This window comes from Topomyia yanbarensis, chromosome 1, assembly GCF_030247195.1.
Source record: "Topomyia yanbarensis strain Yona2022 chromosome 1, ASM3024719v1, whole genome shotgun sequence".
In the NCBI taxonomy this organism is placed as follows: Eukaryota; Metazoa; Arthropoda; class Insecta; order Diptera; family Culicidae; genus Topomyia; species Topomyia yanbarensis.
The window spans coordinates 180,563,408-180,581,352 of record NC_080670.1 but is presented as its reverse complement, the minus strand read 5'-3'; the positions used below and the strand labels follow the sequence as shown (position 1 = coordinate 180,581,352).

Genomic DNA, 17,945 nt, shown 5'->3' with positions numbered 1-17,945 from the left:
CTCTTTGGTCACATTGGCCACCATCATCGGTTCCGGAAGCCCCGGCGGAAGTATCCAAATTCAGACTAACAGTCACATCGGTTTCTCGGAGGTGGCTAGACCGAATCAACCAAACTTAGTCTCAAATGAAAGATGTTGCGTCCCCGGCTATTGGCTATTATGGCTATTAAATTTTATCCCCAACCGACTTCCGGTTCCGGAGTTACGGGTTGTGGCGTGCGATCACATAGCAAATTGTGATTCAAACCGATACTCCGATGGAAGCAAAAAAGGTAAAAATTTCGCTAAAATGTCTCTCAAATAACTTAACTTTGCAGTTCTAGGTCACCGACGGCCAAACAAACTTTCGTTGACTACATTGACCACCATAGACGGTTCCGGAAGTGCCCGGGAAAAGCGGCCATCTTTCATAACTAGCAAACTCATATCAGTTTCTCGGAAATGGTTGGGCCGATTTTCACAAACTTAGTCCCAAATGATAGCTATATTATCCCCACAAATGTCTGTAAAATTTCGCACGGATCGCTTGTATGGTTCCGGAAATATAGACTGAACGGTCCGGTCACACATGAAATTCCCATATAAGCCGGAACTCAAATTTTTTTTTCAAATGGGGGACCCCATGAAATTTCAGAAATCGAATTCGTATTTTTGATGCCAAACATCTTTAAAATGCATGAAACGTCGAGATTTTATGTTATCTCGAAAAAATTTTTTTTATAGAAATCGACTTTTTGGGACTTTGCCGATTTCGCACCTTTTTGCCTTTCTCAATAGAAAGGTATTGCAATCTGAAACCCGACTTTTTAACGGAGGCCCGGAGGGCCGAGTGACATATACCATTCGATTCAGTTCGTCGAGTTCGGCAAATGTCTGTGTGTGTATGTATGTGTGTATGTATGTATGTGTGTGTGTATGTGTGTGTGTATGTGACCAAAAATGTCACTCATTTTTCTTAGAGATGGCTGAACCGATTTTGACAAACTTAGTCTCAAATGAAAGGTGCAACGTTCCCATAGGCTGCTATTGAATTTCTAATGGATCCGACTTCCGGTTCCGGAATTACAGGGTGATAAGTACGAACACGCAGAAAATGTCGATTTTAATAAATTCTGCAGTGAATGTATAAAGGTGAAAATTTTTCCAAAATATGACCACAACTGCTTCGATTTGTAGTATTAGGTCACTAACATCCATTCAAAGTCTATTTGGCCACATTGGCCACCATCCTCGGTTCCGGAAGCCCCGGCGGAAGTATATAAATTCAGAATAACAGTCACATCGGTTTCTCGGATATAGCTAGACCGATTCGACTAAACTTGGCCTCAAATGAAAGGTATTGCGTCCCCGTAAATGGCTATTAAATTTTATCCCCAACCGACTTCCGGTTCCGGAGTTACGGGTTGTGGCGTGCGATAACATAGCAAATTGTGATTCAAACCGATACTCCGATGAAAGCAAAAAAGGTAAAAATTTCGCTAAAATGTCTCTCAAACAACTTAAATTTGCTGTTCTAGGTCACCGACGGCCAACCAAACTTTCGTTGACTACATTGACCACCATAGACGGTTCCGGAGGTGCCCGGGAAAAGCGGCCATCTTTCAAAATTTACGAACTCACATCAGTTTCCCGGAAATGGTTGGGCCGATTTTCACAAACTTAGTCCCAAATGATAGCTATAATATCCCCATAGGTGTCTATAAAATTTCGTACTGATCGCTTATATGGGTCCGGAAATATAGACTAAATCGTCCGGTCACATATGAAATTCCCATATAAGCCGGAACTCAAATTTTTTTTCAAATGGGGGACCTCATGAAATTTCAGAAATCGAATTTTTGATGCCAAACATCTTTAAAATGCATGAAACGTCGAGATTTTATGTTATCTCGAAATTATTTTTTTTTATAAAAATCGACTTTTTGGGACTTTGCCGATTTCGCACCTTTTTTCAGTTCAATACTACCGTGGCTGTTTTTTCTTTTTCAAAATTTTAGAACTCGAATAATGATATTTTCCTGTATATAGTTGTCATGTGATGTATAATAATAAAATGTAATATATGCATTTAAAAGTTTTTAATGAATATAAACAACGCACACATTCTCGTGATTCATGATTGAGAAAGGCACAATTGCACCGCTAGGTGGATTAAAATAGGTTTTTGACACATTTACGGCTATTTCCCGTCTGCGCGGGTGCTGATCCCGTGCGTTGATGGTGTCGATGGCTACCCCAAATGGAGGTCTAGTCGACTCCTAAGGCTCTTCCCCGACCCAAATAATATCCAGAGCTCTCCACCGGTCCCTTTGTGGTCTTCTTTGGCCCGAAACAAACGTAGAAGGTGACGTTTATGAAAGACCAATTTGCTTCAACGAACTTTTCAGTAATACTTATCAGAGAACCCTTGAAAGTTAGCAAACCTCGTGGAGCAATAGTGAACCAGGTAGGTTGCTACATTCGGTAGTCCCTAAGGTATCGACGAAACCTTGGTTCAAGGGATGTGGATGTGGGTCGTGACTTCATTCGTGTGATGTAACGACTCATGGCAAACCATTACACGCTGAATGCGCATCTCCAGCGCATTGGACTCGTGAATAGTGGTATCTACGCTTGTGGCAACGGCTATCACGATATCGAGCACATTATCTGGGCGTGCACCGAGTACAGTTCCGTCAGATCTCGGCTTATGGACACCCTCCGGGCCCGAGGAAGACCACCCAACGTCCCGGTTGGAGATGTTATGGCAAGCCGCGATCTCTTCTATATGTCGCTCGTATACCCTTGTCATAAAAACCATCAATATACAGATTTAACTGCCACTTTTATTTTTCTTATTATTCCCAGAAGTGAATTCTTCCGTCTGTGCCATACACCCATGATGGTTTGATGCGACTCCAAGGCGACACCAAACATCTCTGTCGAATTTTCTGCTCCCTGCCATCTTTGTCCACCCTCCCCTGACTCTTATACCCAGAAGTGGCACCTTTAAGCTAACGCAATCCTGCCTTATCAAATAAACGAATTGAATAAAAAAAGCGTTTTTCAAGCAGTTGCCGGGAGAGGAATATTTCACGGGTACGGACAAATTTGCTATATGTGCCCGTTTCAAACGGAAGAAATTGCCGAAATTTTCTTCTAACTGCCTGATTTGGCAAGCCGCATGCACTTGTGGCAAACATAGTAAACCATTCGTGACCAAAGTCACCATGAATGGTAAGATTTACAAAATTGAGTGCCTTCAAAAATGGTTTTAACGGTTTCGAAGGAGAAATCTGCGGTAAAACATGACGAGTTTGTCTCGCTTACCGACCATGCTGTTAGAATCTAGTTAAACGTTCAATTCCTAGCAAAAAAGAGGCTTACTCACGGTTCCTTTTTTGCGTAGCGTAAAAACGTGGTTGCTCCAAAGTTCATAACGTTGAGAAAACAATATTTTCCGTGTATTTCAATTATTCTGCTTCATATACCCGCCTAGTATCTTAGGTGCTCACATAAATGAGTTCAGCTATTAATAACAACTCTAAATAAGAAAATATTCGGTGTGCCTGAACACCTCCTATGTCTGTGCTAGTTGACACAAATGATATTGGCATTGTCGATTTCTTTGATTTTATTTAAGCTGTAGCAATATTTAAAGGCACTAAAAGCCAGGTAAAGGTCGCATCAGTGAATGTTGTTAACAAAAAAAATTAAACGAGGATTTAAAAAATATATCAGCAGCTCATGTTTGAAAAAAGGATAAATATCCGATCAAACACAATGGTAATTAATAACATTATACAACATAGTACATCACTATTTTTCCATTATTCTGAACATTTACATTCTATATATCGCTAAAATTTGATTGCAAAACAGAAAATAAATCTGATAAAGATGAAAAATTTCTATGTTTTTTTCTGGGGGGGGGGGGGGTATGAGGGATCAGTCCGTTCATTTTAACAAGTTGTTTCTTGTTTCTTTGGGAATGTCGTGTTTGGGGAACGAGTTCTGAAAGATGATTTTCTAAAGAATACCTCGAGGACGCGATTTTGTCAACCACGTTGTGTTTTATGTTGAAAATATCACGGAAACTGATATCATCATATTTTGCGCTTTTAAAAAAAGCTGTTTTAATACGCATAGTGGTGTAGTTCTCATTTCTCCGACCTATGACTCCATCGCTGGTTATGTTCAATTTAATTGTGGAAATGTCTATTGCATTCCTAACACATTTTGCATCTATATGCAATGTCTCGTCAGCCACGAACTTGATGAGTTACCTGTCGACGCAGAAACTCTTGAAACAAAAAATATTATATTTAATTTACTTAATTAGCATTAGTACAACGTTGTCTTCCTGCTAACTTATTTTGGTATACAGGGATGGGTGTGTGGTACAGGGATGAAGAACCCTTGGTATACTGGAGCGGGAGTAATGGGGAGGGATCTGAGGAGGTTTGATGGGGGGGGGGGGGGTTGGATGAGGAGAGAGTGTTGTGATACAGAAGTAATCTCTCACCACACACCCCTAGCTACAATTCATAAAAATCCAGAAAACCTGTGCTGGTAAAAAAAAATTACCAGGATTAGGTTGGCGTTTTTCAGATTTTAACCTTTCTCTGTGATAGATAAAAATGTGCCAAATCAAGTAAATCCAAAAAAAGTCAATTTTCGTTTTTCTTTGAGATCGCATTAAATCTCGACGTTCCGTGCATTTTATTAACATTTTACATCTACATTGCAAATTGTATATTTAAAATTCCCTGTTCACCCCTTTTTGAACATTTTTTTAGTTTTTGCTTATAAGGAATCAAGAACCGTCGTAGGTTGTCAATGTGGTCAAAGCCACTTCTAGAAAACATTATTGATCTGGACTGGCAAATTTAAATAATTTGGCACCCATTTTAATAAGTTTTGCCTCATTTTGATATCGCTGTGGTAACTATTCGACCCGTAACTCCGGAACCAGAGCTCCGATCGACAAAATTTTCAATTACAGCCGATGAAACTGATCATTCTAGCTAAGTTTGTGCAAATTAGTCCAGGTATCTCTGAGAAACAGAGGTGAAATTTGTGCCACACATACACAGACATTATCCAATCTCGGTAGAGTCTAATGGTGCATGACACTGGGCCCTTCAGGCCGGGATTGCTGTATTTTTATATGAGAAAATTAAAAAAACGGATCTTCATCTCAGTCTGCTTCCATCGACCGACGATACCCGACCACGAAAAGTGTTCTGACGGCAATAAACAGTTACTCGATAGTTTCAGTTCGTGTGCACTGAGCTATAGAGACTATATACAAAGTACCGTTATAATTATTATGGTGGGGATCTCTATATCTCAACCTCGAGAACAATGAGTTAACCTAGAAGCGTTGTTTTGCAGCGGTTATTTACTTCAAAACCTCTGGAATTCGCCCGCCTGCGCAAGAAGTCGAACGTTTGTTGAAAAAGAAAATGTGTACATTTCCAAGTACAAAGGTCGACTTTTTCAGTTCCAACATGTACGGAATGTGGTTCTGGTAAAATTCCACAATCTAGGTCAAGTAGATAGCTTTATCGACCCAAACAACAATTTGAAACAATTTGTTGAGCATGATAATGTTATGGTCAAGATGATCCCCATCTATCTTGAGGATGGTGCAGTTGATGTTCCATTACTTCTGCCCTGACAGGACAAGAAAATCATACCGATGGTGAAAAATACGTCAAAGTGCATATATAAAAAAAACTCGAAAATAATAATTGTGGGACTTACAAAACTTCCCACTATACGATGGGGTCTCTTAGGTACTCCATATTATTGTCTCTTTCTGAGATAGACTGAGAAACTTCAGTTTCCTGAAAGAGTCTTTGAAAATTGGTTTATGCGTTGTTGATGAAAGTCATACAAGCTTTGAAACTCAAATTGGTGAACATTTTTCCGACTGATTGGTGTAGTCATTGCATGATTCCGTTTAGTACAATGAAAGTTACCAACGTTCAAAACCGAACACTCCCGTTTTATCGAATATTTTTACAGGGAAATCGTAGTCACAACAAAATTATTGCTGATGTCAGTTCTGGAAGCACTGCTTGCCGTTGTGTGCGAGCATCTTCTTTCTCGGTGGGCAATTGTTTTTTTTTCCTTTACCCTCTGTTGCTTGTTGATCGCTCCGTCCGCCCTCTCTCTTGCTTTCCTGTATGTAGTTGCTAGAGCTACGCGCCTATACAACCTCAAAATCTCCACACTGATTTATTTATATAGTTATAAATAACAGTATAGTAAATAAAAACAATTTATGTATTCGAAAACATTGTCAGGTAAGTGATTTTGATTCAGATATTTGTGATAAAATTACAACTTTGAATTAGTTTATTTCTGAAATCGTTTCCAATCTGTAGAAGTAGGAAACAATGAGTTACCGTACAACTTTGCCAACTTGTCAGGGGTACCACAAGGATGCAATTATCAACCTTTGCTGTCCATGTTGTTTTTCAATGACATTTGCTATGAAATTCTATATTAAGCGATCCCTATGTTTTCAAAATCATTGAAATTGCACGAATCTCATGCTTCTATTGTTTAAAATGTATAATCACAAGTCCTACGACGGTAAGGTTGAGAAATGAAGTTTAGAAAATTGTGGGGTTTTTATATAAAAAATAGAAGAAAAAAAAATCATTCGCCGAAAAAATTGTAAGACAAATGAAACATCGAAAAAATATCATTTTCCGAACACTAGATGCAAAAATAATTTTATATTTTAAAAGAATTGTTTAAAGTGCAAATGCCAATTTTTTCTAATATTCCTTCTAATTTGTTTTAATTTATTGAAAATTCACCTAAATTGTATTCATTGGTCACAATTTCATATGCCTTTTTCTGTTAAAATTATCAAATAATAAATCAGCACTATCCAAAAGACAAATAATAGTTACATATTTGTATTATTATTATCATTATTATTACTTGTTTGGATAACAATTAATGCGAATCAAAGACGAAACCAAAGCGTACCTAAATTAACGCTATTCTTTGTTTTATTTTCTATGTATAAGAAGAGTAAAAAACATACCATTAATTTATCTCCACTGCAAATGCCGCACCGGTTTTCTTTGCCACTAATCCGAGCATCCTGTACGGAAGAAAAGAGAAGAAATGGCAACTATTAAAAATAAAAACACACAATCATAATATTTCCTCAACTGTAAATCAATTTAAACTCTACAGTGATGACCGCTATAATATTAACCTGCTCGTGCGACAGACGAGTACGACGACGACGACGGGTACACCAGATCGAGCCCCAAAATCCGAGCAGAAAAAGGTTAAACGCCCGTTTTCCACCTCATTTCAATGATTTATATGAACGGTCGTCGATTTTTTCGCACAACTTCGGATCGAGCGGAACGTGATTTTCGTGACCGAAACCGGCGCCTACTATGATGATACACTAGCTCCTATACCGACGAAAAGGATTGGCGGGGGAGATGCAGTTTGAGAATGAGAAAGAAGATAGAGCCCATTAACGGGGAAACAGAGCTAGTAAATTAATCTACTCCGTAGCGCTCCAAAAACAATACTAAACTGTGAAGGTATCGTCGGATTTGGTTTTTCTGATGGATGGAGAGGATGGATTGTGTTGAACGGTGGTAAAGGTGGTAACGGGAGGTTGGGAATGTGATTATTGCTTTAGACACGGCGCACAGGTTGATGAAAAAGTACACGTAACTTTTTTATTGCTTTCTCATTAAGATCTGGGACCGTGCTCAAACACAGAAAACTTCGACTTAGCGAGCGTGTGTGTATGTTTGTGTAGTAGTTAGAGCAGCACGAGAAAAAAAAGCAATGATGCCGACCAGCAGCGGAGTCGGACCCAGCTAATGGTAGGTAGTTATTGTTTTATAACGTTTTCGTTTGACGTCGAATCGCGGGAAGTTGAGGCAGGTGGGGAAATGTTCTACGTAATGCGGCCCATACACGATACGATCTGTCGTACAACGTGTTGTACGACCAGTCGGATAGACTGTTGAAACGATATGTCGTACGACCGATTCGCCACACACGGTTGTAACTGCAGTACGATAAGTCGTCCAACCAGTTTGACGTTTTTTTTCTTTCTTTGTAAAAAAGTAATGCAATCACTATGAAAATCGACTTCTTAACCAAAGACCAGCAGAACGAGTCTCATATACCACTCGATTCAGTTCGCCGAGTTTGGCTAATGTCTGTGTGTGCGTGTATTGGAGAGTGTATCCCAAGCAGCACTTGCAAAATGTTCTAGAAAAACAACCAAAGTTATTTATTGCATTACAATCACAACATAATTGCAAAAACGTGACTGTTGCATGTGTGAAACACAGCTACTACACATTACATCGTAGTTATTTATTTGTATTGCTAATGTTTTCTGAAACAATATAATTTGACACATATTACGGGTGTTTTTTGCAACGCCTGTGTGACTCTACTACACAGCTAAAACAATTTTGTTGCAAGCATCATCGCGAAAACTGGTGATGACATTAGTATTCAACTTGTCAGCAAACTTTATTCCGGACATATTTCAATTTTTTATTGCTCTCGAAAAAAGCATATTTGAACTCAGTGCTTTGCGTATGATAAATAATTCACGAAATAAGTATAAAATTTATTGAGTTTATATCAACGATGTCTAAAGGCCATTAAAAATATAAAAGTATTTTCAAAAATTACTCGATTCATTTTATTGGTTATACATTTTTACACACATTAATATTGTCATATTTCAATGTGGTCATAATATTTATGCTTTGTATAACAATTTCATGAAACACATTAAGTTTCATTTCATTTCCACACAGTTGTTTTCAAAGCACTCGTTAGCATTATTGCAACAATCTCTGTTGTTAGTATGATTCTTGGTACATTCGTAACAATTGAACATGTTGTCTATAAGCTCCACCTCTTGCGCTTTTTTAATTGCATAACAGTTGAATAACGCTTGCTGCACGAATATTTTCACAAATTAATCTTTGACATTGGTGTTGTAAAAACAGTTTATCAACATACCGTGTTGCTTGGTAGGTGTGCATGTATGACCAACAAGCTAACATCGCACTATGGGGTAGCTAGGCCAAAAAGCTTGCTGGATTTTAACAGGGGAGTGGCTAGGGCTGTACTGCAAGAGGTTCCCCCAAATATCATCTCCATATTATCCACTTAAACCGATACTCCATGCTACCCAAAATAAACCGGGGGTACATAGAGTTGTCGAAAGACAACCTTCGTAAATTGAAATTTTCATTTCTTCAAAGATCTCGAAAGGCTAATCCAAAGATGATATACTCGCAAGGAACAGGTAAAATACGGAAATCTATAAAACCTGTCATTCTATTAAAATAATGTTGAGCGTACACATTCAGTTTTCGGGCTCCTTCCTAAAATATTTTGATTATAACCCAAAAAACGCTTTTAATCCACCTAACAGTGTGATGAGACATTTCACATAAATATTAGAACTCCCTCTTCGGATATTTACATTGATCAAATTAGCATGGGACAATATCATTGCAAGAAATTTCGAAAATCAAATCAAATCAAAGGTAAAGTAAAAAAAAATGCCCATTAAAATAAGCGGACAATCAACTTATTACTATTACTTTATGAATAAAATGTTTTTGTTCTTCATTCAATTCAATATAAATGGAAAACTCAATTCTCTTCAGGGACTATAGGGTAATTTGGGGAGAGATGCCGCACATTTCTTAAAATCGATCCTGCATCGAAGTTAACCACTAAATATTTGATAAAATCATTTTAATCAATTGCGAGTTTCGAAAATACTGTGAAATGGTTTTTTTCATGAAAAAAAAATTAATCAAATTTCCATGAACATTTAAAAAAAGGTCATTGCTGGAGAGATGCCGTACCATGGTCACAAACTGAAAAATGGTGAACAAAAATATTTTTAGCTATCATTGATGTTTTTGTGATTAGGGGTCTTCAGCTGAGTTTAATGAAGTTTGATTACACCTATAAATCGGCCAGCACCTTCATTTTTCTTAAGGGGGTAATACCATTTCTAGAAACATTTTTTATTCAACATTTTAAAAATATTTTATTTCTACAACTTTGTGTAACGGTTTAGTTGGAGTAACTTCATTAAGGGTACTGTTTATTTATATGTTTGTACGAGCGATATATTGGTAGGGGTTCCTTAAAAGCAGTTTTTGCTTGTAATATATTTAGATAACTTTAGTTTGTTCTTGAAAGATTCATTTTAAAAAGCATCAATTCATCGAAATTTTCATTTTTATGCCAAGATTGACATCACTACAAATCAATTCCGTTTACTACAATTAGTGCCTGAAACTTTAAAGAATAAACCGAAGTAACTAATACTTAGATACATATCGCCCGTTCGAATATATAGATAAATAGACTCATTCCTATATGCCACTGTGTTAGGTCCGTTAGTTTGTGGATGTACCTTATAAATAATCTTTACCTGACGCAAATGATCATTTAATGACGTAATGAGGTGAAAATAATACATTTAAGCTACGCATCCTCCGCCATCGAGTGCGGCATCTCACCTGCAATTTTGATGCGGCATCTCTCCCAATTGTATGGAAGAGATGCCGCACGACGACATTTTCCGCTGAAATTATGGATGACCGTGCTCATGATCAGAATACCTTCTAAAAGGTCCCAGCTACTCAACCGATACACGAAAAATTAAAAAAAAAAAAAAGAAATTTTAATGTGGTAATGAAAAACTTTGGACACTCCGTGATGCAACTGGACGCACATAATCATTATTAAAAAAAATTGTAAGGAATAAGGATTATTTTACATCTCCAGTGTTGTAATTCTTCAAAAGACAAATTCACAATAACATATTACCGTATAAAAGTGACCCTATATACGAGATATAGAAAGGCCGCACTTTCTATATGTCGTATATAGGGTCATGACGCGGCATCTCTCCCGAAATTACTCTATATATTGTGCTTGGGCAAAAAATCAAAAAAAAAATATTGCGTATATTTGAAGTACATCTCATTAATTGCGTTTATTCAAATGTTCATGCCGGTCTGACAACTAGAACTAAAATTGCAGCCTTTGATAACACGCTACCTCAGCGCGATTATTTCGATATGGACTTTTTCTAAACGTGACCTAGCAGTGAGCAACATATTTCGGATACCGTTGGACTCACAATAGCTAGTGATTGAACAAAGGATTTTGATTTGCATCATTATTACTAATCCTAATTCCAAAAAACAAATTATAAAGGTCCCTGGTAACAATTTTAGTTTTATGATAGTTTTATAGCCCCTCAAAAAACATACATTGCACTTGTAGCGTGCTATAGAACTTCAATTGTTACTTGGTTTATCAATAACGGTTTTTTTTTTAAGGAAAATCGCCACCATTACTGAGTGTAGTGAAAAATACAACTCGAATAAATGATTTTCTACCGTTCTGAAATATTCAGTGTGTTCCAAATGGCTTGTCAGTATCGCACGTAGGGGATTTTTGAACAATTTTTTTTATCGATTTTTATGACATTTTCTAATAAAAAGGGTGCATTTTGTTGGAAAATAGAAATGTCTAAAAAACCCTACGTACGTCGATATCTATTGTTCTAAGGAATCGAAAAATCTTTTGTTTTTTGCTCTAGATCAAAGATTACGGGAGACAGATTTCCGGCCATGGATCAAAAGAACTCGCCTGTTGGAAAATACTATCCAACCGATGTTGAAAATAGTTGACAAATTCATTATTTGTACATCAGAACTTGTATTATAAATCGTAATTTACGGGTACTCGATTCTTCGTTACAATGCGTCAAGTGAAATTTCTGAAACATGCCTATTTTTTCGTGCCCTACACTGGTGTAACCCCTTATTAAAATTTTACAATCTTGGTTAGAGAAAATAACAATTTTTCAGATAGCCTTTTGAAGATTCCAACAAACAATATCACCAGAAAACCCGTTGTAACCATTTCTGTAGCATGCTAAAATAAAAAATGTATACCGAAAACACATTTTTTTAGAAAACCGCAGAAAAAAGTTACGGAAAATAAAATCTTTATTGTTTCATTAATTTCAACAAGAATTACGAACTGCACTTTTTCCGCCAATTAGGTATTACAGAAACTAAATAGTCTTTGACTTCGCCTTTTTGTGAAGATTTCCAAGGAAAATTTTTATTTTAGCGTTTCCAATGTGATTACAAAAAACACATACATTTTCAAATAACTAGAACTTTTCCTATCCAAAAAATATGAAAACATGTTTTTTTTGTCTGCTAAAGCAGTCCACCCCCTTACTTGTATCTATTAATTTAGGACACTTTTTAACACAAACTACCCAAACAAACGAACGAATGAGAGAAGAATGGTTAACAATCAAAGTGGTTTATGTATTGTCACCAATACAAAGACAAATAAAATTTGTGAGACAATGGTCCTACAAATGTAACTATAGCCTCCAATCACTAGATTTTCATTTAAGTTAGCTCTTAAAGAAATATTAGAAGAAAAATTTCACACTGTTAGGTGGGTTTTTTTATGGAAAATGTGCTCAACATCAATTATTTAAGCTTCCAAAATATGTTCTGATCTCATCCTTTTACGTTTCCGAAATAAAATTCGAATGGTGTATTAAAACTATATTGAACAATAAAAAACATGCTGTAACTTTTAAAGCATACAAGACAGACACTTGGTGTCTTCAGTAAAGATGTGGGCAGAAAAGCTATAAATTTGCAGAAGACATCATCTCAATATAATCACAAAGGCATTTTTTAAATATTTCGCTTATAGGGGGATTAATATGTGAAAACACAATACCAAAAGAAAGACCATATTACATCCAACAAATTGTCCGAAGATGCCATTAAGCTCAACTTAGCCAACTCCATTTTTACTCATTCAAACAATATCTTAGAAACTAAACTTCAGAATCAAAAACAAATCAATAGCGTGCTGTCTGGGTATTAGGCCTTTTAGTTGAAATTGGTTTGGATAAGATCGGTTCAGCCAATGCTAAGAAACACGAATGAGAGTTTGCCACCTACTTACTCTTGCACATACACACATACACACACACAGTCCGAGTAGATGTCGATAAAACTGGGAGTTAAACGGCTCGAGAAAGCGGGTATCAGTGTCTGGAGAAATTCCTCCGTCGAAAGTGAGGTAGGGTGCGTTCACCGCTGTGGACTATCCTAGAAGATCGTAATAACGCTGGCAGCTTATTGACAATCGGAAATCAGCAGCTAAACGGCTTACTGATACAAGAGCAAAATGGTGACGTAATAGATGGAGAAGAAAAGCAAGAGAAGAGTCGAGAGCTAAATGGACTCAAAGGACGAGCCATTTCATGCATCAAGTGAGGTTCCGAGATAGCTGCGGAAAACTCGTGAGCAAAAGAAATAGGTGCGAAGAAAGCACAACGCCCTCTCTCCCACAAAATAAAACCTTGATGCAGTTCCGTGGGGAAGAAGGGCGAACAAAGAGTAAGGAGTGTTGTAGTGGTAAGGTACGAAAGAGAGCCTCACACAGCACCAATACACTACAGGCCAAGCTTTTGAATCTTTTTAAACCTTACTATAATAAACACAGAGAGAGCGAAACATTGACCCAAATCTTCGAGCTAAGTCGATTTGTATATAAGGAAAAAGTCTTGAAAGTTTGAGCGAGTTTTATGCATTTCTTTTATGAGAAATGCAAAACAACATAAATAATAACATGAGGAACGTGCCAATCGAGCCTGTATATTCTAATAATAGTAGGCTGGCTGACAAATTACAAGATTTTCTATGCCGAATATTATGATTAGTCAACGTACAGATCTTCTCAATCGCAACTATTACCGCAACTATTTCCTCTGTCATGAACTGTTTTACGATTGATGAATTATAATTATCAGCTCTTTAAAAAATGTTTTTTCGGTTTCTCATAAATTACATGTAGTACAGCAAATTAGCCTTTTCATGTTGCTAGTGGTCTTTGAAAACGTCCAAATAACACTCAAATGGAAACAGTTTTGCGCTTATATTTACACGTTTACACGTAACGATGAAAAATTGAGAACTAATTCTAAAATCTCACTTGTCGAGAAGAATAGATATTAATTATATAAAGCACTATATCAAATCTGCTTAAAATACTATCATCAGGATGTTTACATTGAAGCTAGGTGCATCAAGGATCAATTTTATATATAAATTTGATTATAACCTACCATGATAATAGTAAAAGAAATGCACAATTACATCACTAGGTGAATGAATCTGCACGACAAACGAAACAGATTCTCTGGCGAATTTGGCAGAAAAAACATATACCTACAAATTTTCACTCATACATACAACTGGTCGTACGACCAGTTTTTAAGCATGTCAAACTACCATACGACTCGACCGGGTTGTACGACAGAGGCGAAAATTGTTCAGACGGTCAAATCGTACGACCGGTCGTACGATCGGTCGTACGACCCGTCGTACGACCAATCGTATCGTGTATGGCCTGTTTAAGAGTTGCCGATAGCCGCTAGACATGCGGCGAAGTGTCCATTTCCTACACTGATGGATATGGTATTTATCTTAGGCTGAGTCATGAATGATTGTTATGGTTATGGTTAATTTGCGACTGCTCTGCCATCCGTCAGACCCTGCTGCCGGACGAGGTAAAGTAGTGGTCGTGTTGCTTTCATAAACACTTTTCGTTGGCATTGAAGAAATTCGGAGAAGTGCGATCATGTTGGTATGTGTCAATGGTGTAATGAATGTTTGATGACAAGAGCTCAATCGTAATTAATAATAATAAAGACGGCGCCGGTGGTTGAGTGGTAAGCGTGACCGTCACTCATTCCAGTTGGCCTGGGTTCAATTCCAGCCGAGGTCGTTGAGATTTTTTTGAGGTGAAAAAATCTGTGGTCACGTCTTCCTTCGGAAGGGAAGTAAAGCCGTTGGTCCCCGGTCCATGAAATTGATGGATCGTGATCTAGTCCAGATAGTGAAGTCACATCTCTGGCGTCGGTAAAGAAGAAGTGATTCAGCTTCTATACTCTTACTAACAAAAATATCCTCCTCCCGTGATACGTGTGGAGTGCGCAGTAGTATATACGGCTTCTAGCAAAAGCAAGTATCGGACTAACAATTCTCCTTCCCTTTCCTTCCGCGATCTACGTTCGGGCCTGGCCGGCGCCGGTATTGATCAGAAACACTTTGGGATTACCAGGAGTTGCACATTGAAAGATGTTTCGCTAATCCCAAGCATAATTATCTACTGATTCCCTGTGCAACTTCAGCTAGTCCCGATCGATAACGGAGTAGCAGCCAGGGGTGGTCGCACAAGCTGAGCTCAAGAGCTCGCACAAGCTGAGCTCAAGAGCTCAATCGTAATTAATAAAATTCTTATAACAAACACAATGACTAAAAATAAAATGTCGTTACACCTATAGATTGTATGAAGTATTTAAGTTGAAAATGCGGTGTCGGTTTTGACAATACCGCCAATAAAAAGCAATCAACGGAGGTTGAACAATAGCCTATTTAAGGCGGTTTGTTTCCCTACAAATTTCCCGTGTGACATCTTTGCGCGGTTTACTATTAAAATTGTTAACAATGTAATCAGTCTGATTCATCGGATCTCTCTATTGAGGTTATCAGCTATATATTGAGTTCTGGTTTCTGTACTCTTCTCTATTCTGGATCTATTATTACATACTTGTTTAAAGGTAGTATTTCTTCTATCTACCTGTTGTCCCTAATCATATGACTAACACGAAAAACAGTATAATAACCATCGTTTCCTTTTAATTTATGGTGCTAAAATTTACAGTACGATTCATCGTCCAAAATTATGAATTTTCTATTCGCAAAGTGTTTACAGTGAAGCGTACGGTAGCAACTTGGCATTTATTCGAGTTGTTTTACTGCCTATTGTAACGGCATTTAATTAGCAAGGGACTGTAAATGAAGTATATTTTTTCAATATTAGGAGCCATAGTACTCAAGGGAGAACAAGGAGTTGAAGGAAGAAATTTTAGAAAAGCGTGGAATAGCGTCATATGAGCAAGCTTTAGTAATAATAAAAACTACATTTCAATGCAATAAAAAACATAACTAGGAAGGGCTCATTTTCAAAAATATCACTGTTGACGAATGATGACATAGATGGCATGGGACATGTACGAAAAAAGCTGAGCTCTGTCTCCAGTGAAAACTTATAGAACTGATTTATAAGAGAAACTCGGAAGTTTAAAAAAAGGCTTAAGGTTTTAGACTTCAAATACGCAGGTCGCAATCAACTCGGCAGACGAAAGAGTACAATACGGATAAACGCAGTTAGAACAGCTCATGTTCTAAAGATGGAAAAATATACAGTTTATCTAGATTTTCACTGAAATTTCATGATTAATGGTATAACACTAGAATATATCGCAAAACGAAAATATTGCCATGATGACCGACCGACTAACCGCTACGAGCTTCTATATTAGTGGTCTTACGTTAGTTAAAACATGCAGTCAAAGTACTGTTTTTGTTCCTGTAGACTAATACTGATGATTTCGTTTTTGGATTCGAGTCGCTCTAGGTTCATTCTAAAACTTACAACATTTTATGAAGATGAACCTAGAGCGATTTGGATCCAAAAAAGTGTAATCGTATAACTAGCTGATAATCTTATCAATTTCTAATTTTTTTTCCTCTGCTTTTTTCTCCTTCCAGGTACGTACTTGCAACTATATGAAGAACTTTTCATGGTTTTAACGCCGGCTTCCGTGAAAGGTATGTGTCACATGCGGCCACTCACGGAATTACGGCTTGTCTAAATAAGGCACCATTAAAATCATGTTCTCAGTCGAATCATGGACTAACATTGAAATCTAGTTTCCACAAGCAATCCTGGCATGGCGTATATGATAGAATAGTGGGTAAGACTTCCTACCAGGCATTGTAATTCTCTCTCACTCACGCGAGAAGAGGCTTATTTCGATGTCCAACTTTTCCGAGATAAGATGAGTCGCAAAATTTTCCGTTTCCACAAATAGCGTGAGAATAATTTTCCGGATAAAATTTATTTGATTTTTTCCTTCTCACCGGAGAAGGTGATAATATTTTAATTTTGTGATATTTTAAATTAATGAAAGCGTCAAAATATACACTTAATTTCAAAGAAAAGCGGCAGAGAAATACGATAGACTTGTTTTTTCTTGTGTTTTGGAATAGCGTCTGCAAGGCAGTGAGCGCAAAAAGGATACCGTGATAAACACATTCTTATTCTTCGGCGGTTTTATTTATCCGGAGAAATAAAACGTTGTATTTATCCGGAGAAGTTGTGTGAGTCCCAAAAACTTTTCGTGTGAAATTGTCACAGTAGCAAATTATCCGGATGCATTCACTCATATGAGCGATAAATGCAATACCTGCTTCCTAGGATTCGTTGGTCCCTTTTTTCGGTTGCAATTCGCGCATTTGATTCGATTCATTCGGGAGGATCGGATTGGATAAATCAAGGTACGATTAAGTACGAGGACGCACGTGAATCATCCATTTTCGGTCAGCATAGCATGATGTGTTTTTCTCTTCTACGTCATGAGTCCGATTCTTTTGTACTTCTATTAGTCTGCTTTTTCTTTACTCGTGTATACCAAAATAGTATTGGTCTATTAATACTCTTCTAATCAATCTGCATCTTTTTTTCTTTATTAGACATGTGATGATTTCTTTTATTACTGTATCTCTATGCTATACTCTGTCTATACTCATATACGTACAAACGCTCGTGTCGTTCGCGATAACACAAACCTGGTAACAAACGCGACCATGCAATTGCAATCATCTACACATCATCTACACACCCGCGATTTTAAACGTTGTAGCACCTATAAGCTTACAAATGCGGTCTCAAACATTTACCCACTACTCGCGTGATCATGGAACGGTCACGTCCGGAAGTCTAACCTTGGT

The 17,945-nt window shown here is 37.4% G+C and overlaps 1 protein-coding gene across 1 annotated transcript in view; it reads right to left on the bottom strand.

Annotated features, from left to right (window-relative positions):
• The window catches only part of LOC131676112 (uncharacterized), a 171,091-nt gene that overhangs the window by 73,855 nt on the left and 79,291 nt on the right, over window positions 1-17,945 (bottom strand). Inside the window, exon 3 of the mRNA XM_058955236.1 lies at window positions 7,049-7,108. The gene's annotated coding sequence lies outside the window, so the exon portion shown is untranslated. The remainder of the gene's footprint in view (window positions 1-7,048; window positions 7,109-17,945) is intronic.